The sequence below is a fragment of the Felis catus genome, chromosome F2 (genome assembly GCF_018350175.1).
Source record: "Felis catus isolate Fca126 chromosome F2, F.catus_Fca126_mat1.0, whole genome shotgun sequence".
NCBI classification, from domain to species: domain Eukaryota; kingdom Metazoa; phylum Chordata; class Mammalia; order Carnivora; family Felidae; genus Felis; species Felis catus.
The window spans coordinates 39,446,141-39,464,983 of NC_058385.1; the positions used below are offsets into that span (position 1 = coordinate 39,446,141).

Consider the following 18,843-nt stretch of genomic DNA (forward strand, 5'->3'; position numbering starts at 1 on the left):
CCTTGCCATTTTAATTGCAGGGCCAATGAATCGCAGGAGAGCAAAAGTGAGGTTAGGTCTGAAAATACGTAGCTTATTTTGGCAATCAAATAGCAACAAAACTATTGAAAAGACAGCGTCTTTTTCACTTCGTATGGAGCATGTGTTTTTTTACATTCTGAAAAGCATTGACGATAGACACACATTTTATAGTTTTTACGGAAAATAATTAAAAAACATAACTTTCATTTAGTCTAAATATCAGGGTTCTGGGCAGAGGCTACTGAATCTCACATCGTGTTTTGTGACATTTTTTCCCCCTATTTTGCGACTGTGGGAAAGCAGATTTGGTACTCAGTATGCTTGTCTTTCTTAGATTTTCAGGATATCATACTAACAGTAATAATATGTAGGTATTAAAGAGTTTGCTATCGAGCAGCCGTTCTTCAGAATTGTACATTTTGGTGCGATCTTGAATTAGTTCTATGGATTTAACCAGTGTCTACTCTCCAGTGTAAGATTTCCTGGACCCTCTCTCAAATTTTCAAGTTCCTAATGTTCAGCGAGAAAATATAACTTCTTATGATCCATACTGTGGCATACCTCTTAATATATCCAAAATAATTTGCCTACCTTGAAAATGAAAAAGGCGGGGAAATAGTTTAAAAACAGGGCAGGAAAACCAAAAAATAGCAAAGTGTTCCTTAAAGGAATCACTTGATATTTAAAAATAAAATTGTGCAAAGGCTATGGAAATCTTAAGTCCACAGTCATATGTATATATATATATATATATATATATATATATATATATGGCAACCTCATTTAAGATTTCACTAAGATTCTGCCAGCTGAAATTCACTGTTGATAAGAAAAATGAAAAGTGTTTGACTTTACTGGACCTTAACTTCATTGGAGCTTAGTATATCCATCTGATGTAATAAATTCACACTTTTCTATGTTAAATTCGTTCATACAATGGGAGCTTATAAAAAAGAATATAGACTAAAGAGTAAGTTGCATAATGAGATTTAATCTATGTAAAATATGTCCCAGAAGAAATGTCCTTTGCTTTGATCATATCCCTTGAAACAAGATCCCCTGCTGGAAACCACAATAAAATGAGAGCTTGGGAAAAAAACTCCTCTGGCAAGCAAGCTTGCTTTTTAAAACAAAAGTTCACCAAGCCCACCAAGCCCATGATCCTGGGGTGGGCTTAATTAATGTCAATGAAATCTCAAAGGTTCCCTGAGGCTTAAAGGGGAAATAAATCTCAATGGCTGCTCCATGCCTTCCTCTCTGAGATTCTCAGATTGGAGACACACACACAGATGTGCATGTGTGTGTATGCATTCACGTCATACACGCATACACACGCTGTAGGTGTCTATTTCATTATGAAATGCGCTTCGCAAGCTTTATTTATTCCAGAGTAGGTTTATATATCATTTTATCATCATTTTCAACATGGCTCTAGAATGTCAACAGCTATGTTGTCATCTTACAATCAGAATGGTTTAGCATATTTCTCTAAGTGGACATGGTAACATTTCTGTCTTGCTTTTGGGTTCTGTCATTGACTCATGTTTATATGGAATCCATGGGGCTACCCTATCGAGCTCAGCTGAGAAGACATTTCTGAGTAGAATCTCTAGTTATTTTTCATTAAAATTTTACTCCCTGTTAAACAGTCCCTCACTGAATTGAAAAAGTTGGTGGTGGTTGTTGTTTCCACATGTGCACACTCCATTTCATTTTACTCAGAGTCAATGAGGTTCTGATCCTGATTACCAATTTTCTAGAAGAAATGAATAAATACAACAAATAAACAACAAATAAATAAACAAAATGTTTAATTTTCTCTTATATTGGTTATGTGTGCAAAGACTTATCAGGAGCAGGTTCGCAGATCACAGAAAACCATGTTATCCCTGAAAAATAAATGAGGAGGTTATAGCCCAGTTTTCATCAGTACCTAAATGCATGGTTAATGCTGATTCGCTGGCTTGGAAGTTACAATTCCACCCTGTAAATTGCACATGTAACTTTTAATGCGAAACACACACACACACACACACACACACACACACACACACATACACATGCAGGTTTCTGAGCCATTAAGCTGCTGTCCCGTCCAGGGAAACAATCATATTCACTCCTGATACACACACTGCAAAATGATTATTTTTATGAAAATTCTCTTCCAGTTGTTCTTCTCCTATCTTTCCAATTATGTCAGCCACATCATTTTGAGCCTCTGAGTCACTTTAAAAGTTTTGTTCTGCAGACTTCAATTTTCTAAAGATCTCAGAAATTTACAAGTGGTCTTAACAAATATGGTGTGACTGCCGCATGGTTTTGTGTTGCCTTTGTAGTTTCTAAGACACTCTAACATTATTTAATTAGCTAAAATTTCTCCTCTCTTGAGAAATGGAAACTCAATGAAATGTCAACAATGCTGTCAGTCTGCTTCAGGCTAAACTCATTACACAAAAACTAAAGGTAAAAATAGTCCGAGGCAGAATTCTTTGTCGCAATTTTGAGGCCCACACCTTATGCCAATGAAATCCATATGTGATTCTATAAAAATGCTAAGCCGGGAAGAGTAGCTAATAAATTATCTCAACAGAAACAATAATTGATCAGCCCTTGCATAGAAATTTATCTAATTAGCCAAACAACATATCAAGTTCTGTTGGGGATTCTCTGAATACCACATTTATTCTTTGACGAGCCTTTACTTTTCAGCTCTGGTAAGGCTGAAAAATGCTCTGAGCTGCTCTTTACACCTAAAATGAATTTCTCCCCCAAGAAAGAAAGAAGAAATCATTATCTTTTTAAGCTGAGTACAGCCAAGAACGGAACAAAAATGCCTCAATTTATCTGAATTATCATGGAGGGTTGGGGATCCATGGACACATTCCTAAAGATAATACAAATTTGGCATTTTCTATTGTCTAAGGGTTTATAAAGGCTAAGTTTCTTGATTTATTTAAATAGGCGCCAGCAAAGAGCAAAGTACAAAAACAAGTGCTATATACTAAAGGTATGTGAATTACCTCCTTCCCAAGGATAATGCAAATTAGAAGTACGTAAAGCTTTGTCTGCACCTGGGATCTTTAATGAGGATAAAGAAAAATCAGACAGAGATTCTCCTGGGGAAAGAGAGGATCGTTATTTGAATAACCTGCAGTGAATTCTAATCAATGCGACGTGACTTTGAAAATGAATGTGGTCTTTCAACCCGCTGTACTTGAGCTGTAATATTAATCATAACTTCATGGTACAGTAAAGCTTATGACAAATGCTTGTTCAGTAGACTCAGAAAAAGACTGGCTTGGATGTGCCAAGGAAATGTGGAACCATGGAAATACAAAGGCTCTTCTTTTTTCCTCCTTGCTAGCCCATTTATTGGCTAGGGTTTTCTGTTATCTTTCTTTAATTATCTCAAAAGAGGTTGATACAGATTGCATGTCATAACTGTAATTGTTTTCTTTTTTTTTCTTCCAAAGGTGACATTTCACATGTCCCTATTTCCTGACACAGTTTTAGAGTGTTATTTAACATTAAATTATACCAGGAAGCTGGTGTGCCAATCAGCTAAGGATGCATTAAACAGCACAGCAAACCTCTGCAACACAGGAGGAGGAGATTTTTAGCTCTGCCCCAGTAGAGCCTGCATTTTTTTATAAGTGCCTCCTGGACCTGAAGAAGGTTGAGCCTACACACACACACACACACAACAGATTTCCTGGAATGCTAGGTAGAAAAGTGCTGCTGGCTTAAATAATAATTTTCAAAAAAATCAGCTCTCAAGTGTTTCGACCTCCAAGAAAATGCAATTGGCTTTTGACAAGTTGACATTAAAAGGCTTACTCGGAGGAACATAACGTGTTAAAGCTAAACGCTCAAGAATCACATGAGGAAGGAAGACGACGACAAAATAAACAACTTAGAATAATTTAAATCATTTTTTGTCAGAACGTAATTCCAGGAAAACAAGGGGCCTGGCATATTTGCCCTGGTCTGACGGAAAGAGTGTTTACCAATCAGAGCCGCCATCTTGGTTATTGTGACGCTCTGATGTGAACGGCAAGGGCTGTGACTCAGCTGCACGGTCCAGCCTGTGCCATTAGTGCGTGATGAGGCAAGACAGAAGTTAGCCCTTCAAATGTGTGTGTTGACAGGAGAGCAGTTTCTGGGTTTCAGTTAAGAAGTAAAAGGGAATGTTGGGTGGTACAAATCTGAGGGCAGCCAAAGTGGACAGATGCCCCCCAAGCTGACTTTCATGCTGCTCTCCCAGGGTGCTAAGAAATTACATGCTGTAAGAGACAGTATTTTTATCCCCATTCTAGAGATGACAATCCAGGGTCTGAGGGATGTTGCATTACTTTCTCGACGAAATCCAAGTTTTAAGGGGCAGAGCCAAAAATGATATGTATACTTCTAATGTTAACACTTCATGCTTTTTCACAGCAACGTTTTTGAGTTACAATTTACAGGCCACAAAATCCATTCATTTTTAAGCGCGCATGCAGTGATTGTTAGTAAATTTACTGAGTTGTGTTACCATCAGCATAATCCGGTTTTAGAATATATTCATCTCCTCGGTAAGATTCCTCATGCCCATTTACAGTTAATCTGTCCCTACCCTCAGCCCTAGGCTACTGTTAATTTATTTCCATCTCTATAGGTTTGTCTTTTCTGGACATTTCACATAAATGGAATCATACAATACGAGGTCTTTTGTGTCTGGCTTCTTTCACTTAGCGTAATGCTTGGAGGTTCATCTGTGTTGTTACCTCATGCTTTTTATAATGCATTTGTCTACTCTTCGCTCTGCTCGCTGCTTCTGCTCTATTTTGAGCTGTTTCTATTTTGATCTCACTTAGGATGAGAAGCAAAGAGAAGCAGTGTAGTACAGGAGAAAGAACTAGCCCTGAGAGGAGGATCTGGATTTGGGGCCTATGACCAAGGCAATCTGATCTCTCAACTACCTCACCTGTAAATTCCGCTTGCTCAGAAGGCCAAATGAGATAAATCCGTAACAGTGCAGGTAAAACCATATAAAATGGTAATTTGTTATGACTGTGTTTATTACAGCATGAGGTAAACGACTCGAGTTTTCAAGGTGCCATAACTTCTCTACACTCAAGGAATTCTGGATCTGGGGTGAGAAAGGCTGATTAACATAATCTCAACAGTGATAGGGAAATCTAAGATCCTTCAGTTCAGGTCACGTCACCGTTTCCTGATTATAAAGCTGATCTAAACTCAAGTTTAAATGTGCCTGCCCCCAGGGGTAGGCTTGAATTTTTCAAAGCTTCTAAACTATTGCTAAATTCTATTCACCCATAGTGGTGGCCACCAGTCCCAAATTGTGGGAACCGCATGCAAATCATCCATGGGGTCGTTTAAAAATGCAGATCCCTGGATTTACTAGAATTGGAGCTTAAACTTTTTCATCTAAAGAAAAACTCTTGAAGATGATTCGTTTGTATCCTAACATTCCCGAACCAAACTTGAGTGAAAACTGTTGCACGTGTTACCCAGAGCACGGTCAACATAACAATATTATACCACCCTAGAATCATCACAGACTCTTATTATGCAGAGGTTGCCGTTGGCCTCCAATATCCATTTTCCCTTCTCTCTTTCAATATGCTCATCCCAGAATTTTAACTGAGTACACGGTCGCCCAACCTTCCTTGCTACAAGGTGTGGGCATGTGACTCCTTTCTGGTCAATGATACATGAACAAAAGTGATGTATGCTATTTCTGGGTTATGTCCTTAAAAGGGAGGGATTTGGTTGCCATTTCTCTCTTCCTCTTTGTCACTAGCCAGTCTATGGACAGCATAGTGGTGAGTCCTCTGTGACCACGTGGAAAAGGGCAACATTAGTGAATGGCGAAGTGGAAGGATAGAGGAATTCAGGTATCGAATAATCTCGCCCACTTCCTACAAACTCAGGCTCTTAAGCTAGAGAAAGAAACTGTTATTTTGTTTAAATTATTATTATTTTGTTTTTTGCTAAATAACTAAACCAATGTCTAAAGCTGCTAAAAGATATTGGATATTCAGAAAAGTCGGGCAAGTCGCTTTTTAATGTCTCAATTTCTAAGGCTGTTCCTTTTCTCAACACAGTCACTTCATGTAGTTTAAGATATGAGTCTCTCTGCTGTTCTGTGCAATAAGGTGTTCCATTTGAAGAGCCTGAAGTTGTGGTCAAAGGAACACTCCGACATGAAAGTGTATGGAGGAGGTGGCATAGAGAATCTAGTTTCTATGCTGAGGTTTACATTTGGTCCGACATTTTCAGGCTGGGTAATTTTGAGATCGCTGGGAGAAATGGAGGCCAGGTGACCAGTCTTAATAATCTTTGGTTTCTCCTGCGCACTTGACACACAGTAAGCACTCAAAACTATCTGCTGATTTACCCTCAGCAAAAGACTCCAGTGCAGCATGAGTTGCTGATATAATGAAGTTCGTAGGGTTATGCATAGGGAATGCAAACTGACGCTGGGGCTATTTCTTTAAAAGGGAGACAGGTACAATACGAAGCAGGTGGAATTGGCAATTGTTGGGTTCCTTTCAGCTCTCACACTTCATGGCTCTCTCTCCCTTTCCTAAAATTTGTTGCTGATTCTCTACTACCTTAAGGATAAACTGGGCACACAAAGATTCCACACCCTCCCTAAATGCACCTCTCTTGGATCTCTTCTCAGCTTTCTCTCTCTACACTTGCCCTCAATTCTCCCTGCATTCTCCTGACCTTACATCCTACTCCACCTGTTCCCTCTGCTTGGGGACATATCTACCTATCAAATTCCCATCCACTCTGCATGAGTGAATGCCCTTCAGTGTTATGTGAATACACATATCCCCTGATGGCAGGGGAGGTAAACAGCTCTGACAGCTCCTGGACGTCATTCTAATAGATTTTGAATGATGATCTCTCACTGAAGAGACTCCATGCAGCAAGACTCCAAGGCAGGAACCAGAGCATGGAAGACGCCTGCTGGAAGAAGGGGTCATCCCCACATTCTGACCTCTGACGTCGCTCTGGGTGGACTAGATCGGCTGATTCCCCAGCATAGTCCTTTCCTGAAGGCTGCTTCCATTTGGGAAGTCTTATGGGCACAGTCTCACCAAAATACCTTCTAAGTGCTTCTCATCATCACCACCTCATCTGGATACCACTCATGCCTTCCCGACCATTACTCTCTTAGTCCGAGGCTCCATCAGCTCCCATCTGAACTTATCTGAACTACAGCAGCAACTTTCCCATGATTCCTCTTCTTCCACTGAAATCTCCCCACCCCAGTTAATTCTACACAAAAGAAGCACAGTGACTTAAAATCCACCAATGGCATCCCATTGCACTGATTATGAATCTAATAGCATCTCTACTGATGTAGCTTCTGCCAGTCTCTCTGACTTCATCTTGTACTATTCCTGCCTGACCACTCTACTCAGCTACGCTGGCCTGGTCCTCAGCATCCCAAGCCCTCCTTGTTTCACAGCCTTTGTACTTGCAGTGTCTTCTGCTGGGGACACATCACCCTTTCACCCTTTCAGCTGGTCACTTCTCAGCCAATGGGGCTCAACTCAAAAGTGAACTTGTAGAGTGAACTTTCTTGGCCCCCTCTAGTTGGTGTTCCTCTCTCTCACCATATCAAACCATTTTCTTCAGATCACTTCACATTATTCGAAGTTATTTTAATTGAGCACATCATTAGATATCATTAAATTGTTAAATGAATGAGTTTAGCATAGTGATTAAAAACTCAACCGGGAGCCAGTCCTCCTGAGCAAGTCTTGGTCCTGACCTTTGACATCTGTGGGTCTGTGGGCCAATTACTTATCATCTTTGTGACAGTTTTCTTTGTTTCTCTGTCTACAAAATGAGTTACTAATAGCACCTACTTTTAGGGTGAAGATTCGATAAATTGATACATGCAATTAAAAATTTTTTTAATGTTTATTTATTTTTGAGAGAGACAGAGACAGAATGAGAGTGGGTTAGGGGCAGAGAGAGAAGGAGACACAGAAGCAGAAGCAGGCTCCAGGCTCTGAGCTGTCAGCATAGAGCCTGACGCAGGGCTCGAACTCACAGAACGCGAGATCATGACCTGAGCTGAAGTCGGACGCTCGACCGACTGAGCCACCCAGGCGCCCCGATACACGCAATTCGAGAGGAACAGTGCTTATGTGGAACATCATATGCACTCAGAAAAGGCAGTTGACAACCTAAAGAATTACATTTAAATTTCTAACTAGGATTAAAGCAGAAAAGCATTATGGTAACTACATAGGTTTAACAAATGCTTAAGGTTTTAGGTGGAACCAGAACGCTTAGTAATCATTTGATGCCAAATTTTTAGGGCCCTGAATTGTTGAGGCAAACTGTTTCAGGGTCTAAGTTTTTCTTTATCAATGCACTCATTTATCAACAAGATTTTACAGAATTATTATATGTAATGGTCTCTACTAGGTTATAAAATGGACGGATTGCCCATAAACTTGAGAACAGATGTAAACAAGCCTTTACGGTATGGGGAACATCAAAAGCTCTGTATTCAGAACTATGGGAGCACCGAGCAGGCAACATGGAGGAGGAAGAATCTACCCCAAGTCTTCTTGCGGGTGGGGATAGGTGGCCAGAAAAGGTCTGTGGTCCTTGCACGGCAAGCTCTAGCCTATTTTGTAAGCACCTGTGGACTCCCCATCGTGGGCTTGAACAGCATGCGGGGAACATGCAGTCACTTCTTGACTGCATAACCAGGAAAGAATGCAGAGTCATTTGCTCTACCCAGCAGCATGTGAATAAATATGCCACACATATGTATTTACACAAATGCAGAATTATAGGCTTGCTCCAGAGGGGGGAAGGAGAAGAGTGTTGAAACCTGATGGCATAGCAAGCATTTCCTGAGGGATGTTGTCTGTCAGTCTGTTTGTGCTGGCTGATTGAAAATCACATGTGGCTTTCAGATGTAGAAAAGGAAAAGTATTTGCATACAAAAATGGGAACATTTTTAGCAAAGTGCTTGACAAAAGCCACTTGAGCAATTATACAGTATTTCTGGGCAAATCCTTGGGCACAAGTTTCTGGAAAAGCTTCTGAAGACCGTCTTCTTGGTCTTCCCCTTTCTTCTCTGGCCCCGGTTCTCCTTCAGGTAGGGGGTTTGTTCTCGCTGAGACCTTCAACACCCACCATCCCTGCCCTCCCCACCCCAATTCTTTATTGCAGGGAGATGATAAAGGTGTGAACCTTTATTTTCACTGTTTTCCCTTCAATCAGTATCAAATCTTACTACAGGCAAGGTGAATGGGAACCAAAATTCTGATAAGGCTCATGCCATGAATAAAAAGGTCTGAAGTTGACATTTTAAATGGGGGAGGGGGGAGGTCTATGAAAAGGGCACTAAAGAAGTATAAGGTGACAAGTGTAAGGTGATCTGTCCTAATCAAAAAAAGTAAATAAAGCTTCAGAATACGAAATGATATAGCACTTTAGCTGAGACCTATAGATAGGAAAGCTGGCTACTCACTAATTGTTTTACCTTAGCGAAAGAGCCTGCCGGGACTTCTCAATATCCATCTTGTCCTTTTCCTAGACACATGGCCAGATTACATTTCCCAGTCTCCTTTGCACTATGTGTGGTCACACGATTAGATCCTGGCCAATGATCACCTCTACCCTCATCCATGGCCAAACTAAATTAGAATGTCACATGAGATAAAAGGGAAGTTTTCATGGATTAGGCAGCAGAAACGTTGAGGTTGCTATATGCTAGTTTACTCTTACACACTTGAACAAGATTCCTAAACTTTGTTTTAGTTTCATAGGTAGAGGGGGGCTAACATACTTCCCTTATGTGGTTGTTACCAGGATCCTCAGGGGGTGCCTTTCTTTTTTAATTCCTCCAGTTACTTTCCTTTTTTTTTTTTCATGTGCTTATATTTTTCCTCATCACAGCAAAAAAAAAAAGTTTCTAGTTCTCATTTCTCTGATGTCCACTCTGCTCGCCAGTTCGATAAAAATTGTAGGAAAAGTAAAGCAACCTAAGAAATGAGTCATTGCTAGGAAGGAGTGACAAAGTGCTGTATGTCCTTAATTCAGTGTAAGAGATAGGCTGGGGCTCTGCGGGGCTGGGGTCTGAGCAAAAGCATATTAAACAAAAACACAAAGCTCACTCTAAACTTTGAAGGTGAATATGGACTGTAATTTTTCTCAAAGGGAATGACATAGGCATCTTACACATCTTTCTCAGAGTTTCTGAGAAATGCTTTCTAGACAACAGACGCTCAGGATATCTCATATCTCATGATAACTACTGAAACCCTGTTCCACGCTCTCACCTACTTGGTTCCCTTTCCATCTCAGTCATCATTGCCTTCGTTCTTTCCTCCCCTCCACTGCTACCTCCTTGCTGGAGAAAAGGGATGGCATGTCTGGCCCAACCCACTGGCCAAATACCTTGCCATGAGCCTGAGGTCCTGTCTCCTACTTCATGCAGGAAGGTATACCTGGGAGGTGTGGATTTAATTTCCTCCAACAGCTTATCTTGTAAATCAGCCTCATGGAACATTTTTGGAAATTCTCCGTGCTATTATATGATTTGATCTAATGACTCATATGACCTGAGAAAAGAGAAATCAGAATGAAGCCATTCGTGTATTTATTCTGACAATAAGCACTCATGAAGAGGTCTCTACAGTCAAGGCAAAGCTAAGAACTCATTCCAGGGCATGGAAGGATGAATGGGGCTGGCCTGAGAGGCCTGGATGAACAGTGTTAATCCTTGACCTCTCTGAAGGGGTGGGCAGGGCTGGCCAGATGGGAAGGAACAGTACACTCCAGCTATGCTCTGATTTAATTCACACAGGGGGAAGCCTCTCTTGTTAATAACAGCTATTACTTCTGGCTTCCCATGGTACCTGAAACAGCTACATCTCTAATACATAAGGTTAAGACACTATGAAAATACTACTACTTTTATCTGTGAGAGGAAAAGAAAATAACAATTGGTATTACTTCAGACTAACCTTCAGGCATATTTACTCAGTCACTGGGGGATGGGGACCCTAGGTGATTAACCTTAGTTGAAAGGGGATGAGCGAACAATATGGGGTCCCAATGGAGTAGGCAGCCAGAAGCAACCCAACGTCCTGTGATCTTTCATTCTGCTGGACTTGTGGTTGTTAAGAATTGTGAAGGGTCTGAGATTCTACCCTACTTGCAAGCTGTCATGAGACTCATGATTCCTGACTGAGAGACGAACGACTTTATTACTTATGGAAGAGCAGGCAGCTTAAGTGTTATGTTGCACTGCTACCCCTTGTCCCCAGGTCCCATGGGGCAATGCGCAGGCAGTGGGTCTGAGTTACATCTGCAGAACCCTGAGCTTAGAAAATTCGAATCTTCTCTCATGGGTTGTGAGCAAACCTGTCCAAATTTGGCCATGGAGGAAGATATTATCTTTATTATACTGGACAGCAGACAAATGTGTCTTCTTCTCTGCAGAGAGAAACCAGTTCTACTCTGCAGGGGTGTTCACTCTAGACACATTCTTAAAAAGATTGTTGAGAACAAAAGGTGGGCGGTGTCTCTGCTCACCAGATGTGTAGAATTATGGGAATTCTCTTCCAACAATGTGGCTGTGTGAACAGGAAGCAAGGCATATTGGGAGGAGGTGAATCTCCTGGGGTCCAGATCCGGCTCCACCTTTATTATCTAGCAGCTTTCAGGAAGTTGCTTAAACTCTCTGGAGTTCAGTTTTCTCATCTGTGAAATAGGGAGGATATTACTTATCATATGGAGATTCTATACAAAATTAATAAGACAGTCTAAAATGATAACTGTGATAATATACGTCTATTACACAGGTAATATGTAACATGATATCCCAAATTTCACAATATAATGATATATGTTATTTTATTTTGCACTTCTTATTAACATAGGTCATATTTCTGTTGTGGCTAACAAATCTAGTTAGCTTTGAGTTGATATTTACCTTTGTTTATACTGAGAACCATAAATAGCCCTGGACAAGAAGACAGGGTACCTTGGTTCCAAGTCTACCACAAACCGGCCGTGTAGCCTTAACAAGTCACTGAAACTAATTAGTCAAAGAAGGAGATTGGACAGGAATTCAGAGATAGCAAAAAGATTGTCTCAGGGCCAGGCCTGAGCAATGGGTAGTGAATGCCTGGAGAGCTGGGTTAATAAACATTTTGAGCCCATATCTAGGGTGAGCAGGAAAGTATGCCCATGGTGAGCTAGTCATGTCTTCAGGGTGAAGACCTGAGTGGGGCTGGGGTGCAAAGAGCTGAAAGAGGTAGAAATGTGGTAGGACCATTGCCATTGCTTTGCATATAACAGGTGCTAAGTTAATGCCTGTTTGTTCATTAATTGATGAATTGGGTAAGGTGGTTTCTGGAATTCTGAGTCAAGGATGAAAAATGTGGAGGACCTGAATTGATGGGCAGGGGAGGGGGATGACGAAGAACCACTTTATGATTTCACTTTGGAATGAGGGGAGACCTACTTTTAGTTAGGCCACGACCTCTAAGCCAGGTTAAGTACTTCTGGAAATCCCCATCTGTTATCAGGCTGTGTGTGGAGCCCAGGCGGCCTTTTTTTCAAATGACCTGGTGTGTTGTTGCTGCCTTTGGTTTCTCCTGGGCTCCAAATTACTGCTATGAAGCAGCTGCTCTAACACTTTAATGGCCACAATTAAACAGTCCCAGAGGCTGACCTTTAGACATGGCAGTGGTTAATTGAGCCAAGTGCCCTGGGGTCTGCCATCTTTGGCAAAGCCTTGCAAAAGTCCAGGGTGGCTTGATCTTTTGTTTGGTTTCCCCACACATGTTCTAAGAGGAAATCTTACTTCCAGTCATACTAGTAGAAATGGCAAAAACCTGGGGATGAGACAAGACTGATGAAGGAATTCCAATGTCTTTATAAGAAAAATATCTCGTAAATGGCACATCTGAGGTCTCTAAAATTGTCTGGATTTATTAAATCCTTTAATAGGTAGAGCCAAGCTTTGATGGGAAAAGGCAGAGAATTAGCGACTAAAACTTGGAGTTTTCATCTGTTGTTCAATTAGCATTCAATTAACATTAAATGACCAGTAAATAGCAGGGAATGCTTCAGATATGGGGAGACAGCCTCAGAAAATAAGCTAAAAGGTAAGTTCATAAGAGCAGAGACTGGGGTGCCTGACTGGCTTAGTTGGTAGAGTGTATGATTCTTGATCTAAGGGTTGTTAGTTCAAGCCCCATGTGGGTGTAGAGTGTACTTAAAAAAAAAAAAAGCAGAGACTGCTTTTGTTTGGTTCATGACATCTCCCAAATGCCTAGAATGCTGTCTGTACATAATAGATGTTCATTTAATAATTTTTGAATAAATGAGTGGACAAAACCTCTGCTCTCGTTGAGCTCACAATCTAGTACACAAAGGTGTTACACAAAGGTAAGTACACAAAGGTGTTAATCATTCGTGATGAGTCTATAAAGGAAAGAAATGTTGTGATATGGAAAGAAGGAAAGAAATGGAAAAAAAAAAAGAAATGGGTTGAGGAGGTGATAAGTAGTTTGGTTAGAGAGATTCAGGAGTGTCTCACACACAAAGAGGAGCTATCTATGAGAAGACTGTAGGGGTGGAGAGGAGATTTCCAAGCAGACAATGGCAACAGGCAAAGGCCCCAGGGAGGGAAATGCTGGAGGGTTGAAGAAACAGAGGGGGGAATGTGAGGAGAGGCTCCTAGTGAGGTGGAGAGTAGTAAAAGGTTAAGTCTGAGTGGTATGCAGGAGCCCAGGTATAGAGTCTCCTAACCATTTAGGGAAATATTGGTTATACTCAATGTTTAATTTTCCTAGGGCTGCCAACAAATTACCATACTGGATGGTAAAAAACACCAGAAATCTATTCTCTCACAGTTCTAGAGGCTGAAAGTCTGAAATCAAGGCATTGACAGGGTTAATTCCTTCTGGAAGCTCTGAAGGAAAATCCATTCCATGCCTCTCTTCTAGTTCCTGGTGGCTTTTGGTAATCCTTGGTGTTCCTTGGTTTGTACATACATTACTCTCATCTCTGCCTCTGTTTTCACAAAATACTTTCTGTGTATCTTTTCTTTTCCTTACGACACTCATCATTGTATTTGTGGCCCATTCGGATAATCTAGGGAGATCTTATCTCAAGATCCTTCACTTAGTTACATTTGCAAAGAGTTTTCTTCTGAATAAGTTCAAAATCACAGGTTCCCAGTGGACATATTCAGTGGAGGGGCACCATTCAATTCATTATACTTTATTTGCAATGAAAAGCCACTGGAGAGCGTCATGCAGATGAGTGACAAAAGATTTACACTTTTTTGGATAAGGAGTGGACTACAGAGCGCAAAGCTGGAAGATCTTAGCAGCGAAAGATGGTGTTTGGAGATTATCTCATCCATGTAGAAGCAGGAGTAGATAGAAAATCCGAGTTAGGACTCGGGCCAGGGTATTAGTGTCAAGGCAATGTGACAGTAGTTTCCGGGTTGAAATGGAGGCAGTGGCATCCAGGTAGCATCTCAGTCCCAAGTACAAACTCACATAGATGTCAGGTCTTTGGCTGGAAATCAGCCAGGCATTTTCCTTTTTTCTACTCTTCATTGCCCCACTCTTGGCCCCTGCAGGCCTCCTTTTCCTCTGGGCAAGGTCTCAACAAACACTCAAAATTTTCTGCTTTCATGCCCTTATAATTAGGGTTCTGCTCCTTCCTAAATAGAACTCACATAAATCTCAATGCCCCACTACAAAAGGCCCTGAAACTCTTGTTTCTTTGCACCATGTTGCCTTGTAGGGTCTCTATATGCGCTGCCTGTCTGTTACGAGTTGAGACTGCTATAGGCAGAAAAAGAGATCCCGCCTCCCATTTTTTTTCTAACCGAAAATTGGATCTTGGCCAGGAGTTCTTCCTTTCCCTCTATGGAAACATTTCTAATAGCATGCATAGATAACTTCCTCTGGAAGGGGTGGGGTGGGAAAACCCAAACCCAATAGTATGGACCAACACTTGCCCTCCACAATTTACAAGACTTTCACAAAGGCATGGAAGCAAACGTAGGATTTATGACCGGGAACTAAATGTGAAATTGAAATATTTTCTTTTGGAAGTCTAAAGTGCAAAAGTGTTAGCGTAAGGCTATTGAGAATTCTATTTGTTATTCTACCTGTCTCACTAATGAAAGAAAAAGCAACTTTTTGAGGTGCAGCAAGAGTTTGAGTGCTCTGGAGATATATAGACCTTTCCTAAAAATGCAAGTTTCCCTACTTGCAGATTCTCTATATTGTACAGGGATCCTCAAATGATGGGTGTTCCTGTTTTAAGTCTTTTTCTGTTGTAAGTGACAGAAAAAGCTAACTCAAATTTCCCTAGCCAAATAGGAAATTTAATGGGTGACGTAACTGTAAAGCTGAAGTAGTCCAAGACCCCAGGCGCTTAAACACTGTGTCTGGAATCCAGTTTCTTTCTGTTAGTTTCACTCTATGCTGACATCAGACTTAGAAAGCTCTCACCTCGTGGTGGCAACAAGGATTCCAGACCTCTAACTTCACAGTCAACATTGTCATTGCTTCTGATTAATTCATTCTTGATCCATTACCTCTGTCTAGTGGAAGACAGTGCTGATTGGCTAGGTTTGAGTCACACGACCTCCCCTGGACCTGTACGGTAGTCAGCATCATAGAAATGGAATAGTCTTAGTGGAGGAAGGAGTGAATTCTCAGAAGGAAATCAGGGTGATGTTACAAGAAAAAAGGAAATGAACAAGGTGAAGTAAAGTAACAACCACAGCAGCCAGCAAATATCCCTTCACTGGCCATGACCTGGGGCAAATTGTTTCCTCCTTGTTCCTGTTTTCTTATCTTTAAAGTGGGGATAATGATGTAAGTACTTTCTTCATAGAATAATTGAGAAGATTGAGTTGGTACATGTGACACACATAAAACAGTGCCTGGTCGCATCTGTTTTAGCCTTATTATTTATTTATTTCCTTATAATGGGAACACTGTCCCTGCTGAGTTTCGTGAAGACAGAAGTCAAGCTACTTTACTGAGCAGGTCTGAGCCAAATAAAAAATGGTGAATTCACGCCCAAGCAAACAGAACTAGAGAACAAGCAGAAATCTCAAAAGGGAGATACAACATATCCTGAGTCCTCTCACTTATCACCACTTGCACTGCTGCCCCATTGTCCAAAGCACACAATCACTCAGTGGACTTCTGAGGCATCCCCTTCTCCGACTTCTTGGCCCTGCTCTTGACCTTTCACAGTCCAATCCTCACACTACTGCCCAAGCAATCTTTCTGAGGCATAAATCTCTAGCTTAGTATCTTTTGGTATTTCCCCAACAGAGACCAGAATAAATGAACTCCTAATTTGTTTGGTCGTGTCCTTTTCTACAATACTGCTTCTCTTCACTGTGCCATGGTACTTGATTTTTCAGCCTTCTGGTCTTTCTTCTGCGTCTTACACATGCAAGCTCATCCCCATCTTTTTTTCAGAATTATCTCCCCTTAGATCTGCAAGTGATTTCTTTCTTATCACCATTATGACCTCATTTTAGTTGCCAGTTCTACCAAGATACCTTTTCTGATTAAGCCAGACAAAGTCCTTTTCCTTCCCTACCTCAGTAATTTTCTATATTATTTTGTCTCTACTATATCTTTTAATCATTGCATTTGTTTCGTTTTGTTTATTTTTTGATTCCCTCTTTTAGAAGCAAATTTTTGAAGTAGTCATGAGATGGTGAAGAATTACCTAGGACAGAGATACAGAGAATGAGCCTAGGGTTTGTGTCTTCTTTTCTCCTGAGGACATTTGCTCATACTTGAGAAGTCAGCTGAGAGTTTGAGAAGGTGAACAAAAACTCTGCCAGTCGGTGAGCCATAGGAACAGAGAGAAACTTCTTGCTTTGTGTCAGGGCCCTAAAAACTAAACAATGGAAGTAAGTGTGAAGTGGAAGAGACAACAGTTCAGCTTTAAGTCACTTCCATTACTAAGATTGAATTGAGGAAATTTCTTGTGCCTGCAAGTGCTCTGCAAACAAAATGTAAATCTAATCATGAAAGATGATAGCATCTTAGGGCTCAAATTATTTCTACAAACAATTTTGTGGATGTAATTGCTATCATCAATAAACACTAACTGGGGACATTAAGAGACATGATAACAGGAATGAAAACCAATAAAGAAAAACAGACAACAGGAAAAGATTCAGGAGAGCTCTGGATACTCAAGCATCAGACACAAAGTTTAAAATAACTTTTACTATGTTCAAAGAAATAAGAAAAGATTAAAAATTTCAGCAGAGAATGGGAAAATATTTTTTATAAAAAGAAACATGGACATGCTAGAACTCAAAAGTAAAGAATTCAATAGATGGATTTAACAGCAGATTCAGCTAGAAGGAGAATTAGTGGACTGGAAAACATAGCAGAAGGAAATGGAAGGGAAAAAATGAATGGAAAATACAATAACTAAGGTAAGAGCCACAGAGGATTCATTGAGTAGATGTAACATTGCAGTCAAAGTCTCTGAAAGACAGGAAAGGTAATGGGCCCTCAATTCTTACCTCAATTACTGGGTTTCTCTGCTTTCAGGTTGGTTCCTACTTCCATCTATAACACTGCTGGTGTACAGTTTTTAAAACAATACCCTAGTACTTAAGAACATGGCATTAGTTTTATATAGTTTTAATTAATTAATTTATTAATTAATTTATAGTTTTTGAAAGCGAGAGAGCATGAGCAAGTGGGGGAGGGGCAGAGAAAGAAGGAGGGAGAGAATCTTAAGCAGGCTCAATGGCTCAGTCTCACAAACAGTGAAATCATCACCTAAGCCAAAATCAAGAGTCGGATGCTTAACCGACTGAGCTAACCCAGATGCCCCTGGTTTTATATTTTGTCTTCATCACTAATTAATTGAATGACTTTGGTCAGGTTGTTTAATCTCTTTGTGCTTCAATTTATTCTTCTGTAAATGGTTACAATTACATCTAACTCCCTGGATTATTGTAAAAATTGTATGTCCGTATTTATCCATTTATATAGCTACCTACGTATCTATTTAGATCTAAATATCTAAATAGATACATATAGATATATAGTATTTGGCTTAATGTAACTGCTTAATAAATTACAGCAGTCTGCTGTTACTCATGTTTAAACAACTGCTTTTATTCAATTTACACACCATGACAAGCTCTTTTACACACAGGGTCTTCATATATATATTTTTTTTCTTTTTCTAGAATGTGTTTTATTACTTCATCTCTGCTTTCAAATTTTATGTTAATCAAGGTTATTTTCTCTAAACTTTTCTTTATATCAGTGATTCTCAATCTTATCTGCAATCAAGATCACCTATGGAATTTTATAGAAATACAAATGTCAGGGTTCTACCTAGAAATTCTGATTTAGAATGTCTGGATATTTACTTTTTACACACACACACAAAAAATCCCCAGATATATCTGAATACGTCTCCAGAATTAAGAAGCTCTGCTGTGCTCTCCACAGTTTCTTCACATGGTCTTATCCATGTTTGTTTTCCTCGAACATCAGCAGACACCCAGATTATGTTTATAGCCTTGGTTTTTCTCCATGATCTTTCCCCTGTGCATTTAAGTGCCAGACTTATATGCACAGCTGCAACTACTTGGATGCTCAAAGAATGCCCACACTTTATATACCATCACCCCTCCATCTAATCTCCTTTCCTATATTCCCGGTGTTGGTAAGGGGCACCATAATCCACCAGTAAGCTAACAGCTCAGACTTGAATGTTATTCACAAGGTAATA

General features: G+C 40.3%; 1 long non-coding RNA gene across 1 annotated transcript; it reads right to left on the reverse strand.

The window, feature by feature from the left end:
* Positions 1–801: 801 nt before the first annotated feature.
* LOC123383118 lies at positions 802–17,822 on the reverse strand. Its single transcript, XR_006592501.1, has 3 exons — positions 15,558–17,822; positions 11,608–11,775; positions 802–10,631 (listed from the first exon to the last, which is right to left on the reverse strand). It is a non-coding gene; the product is annotated as an uncharacterized LOC123383118 (long non-coding RNA).
* Positions 17,823–18,843: the final 1,021 nt, after the last annotated feature.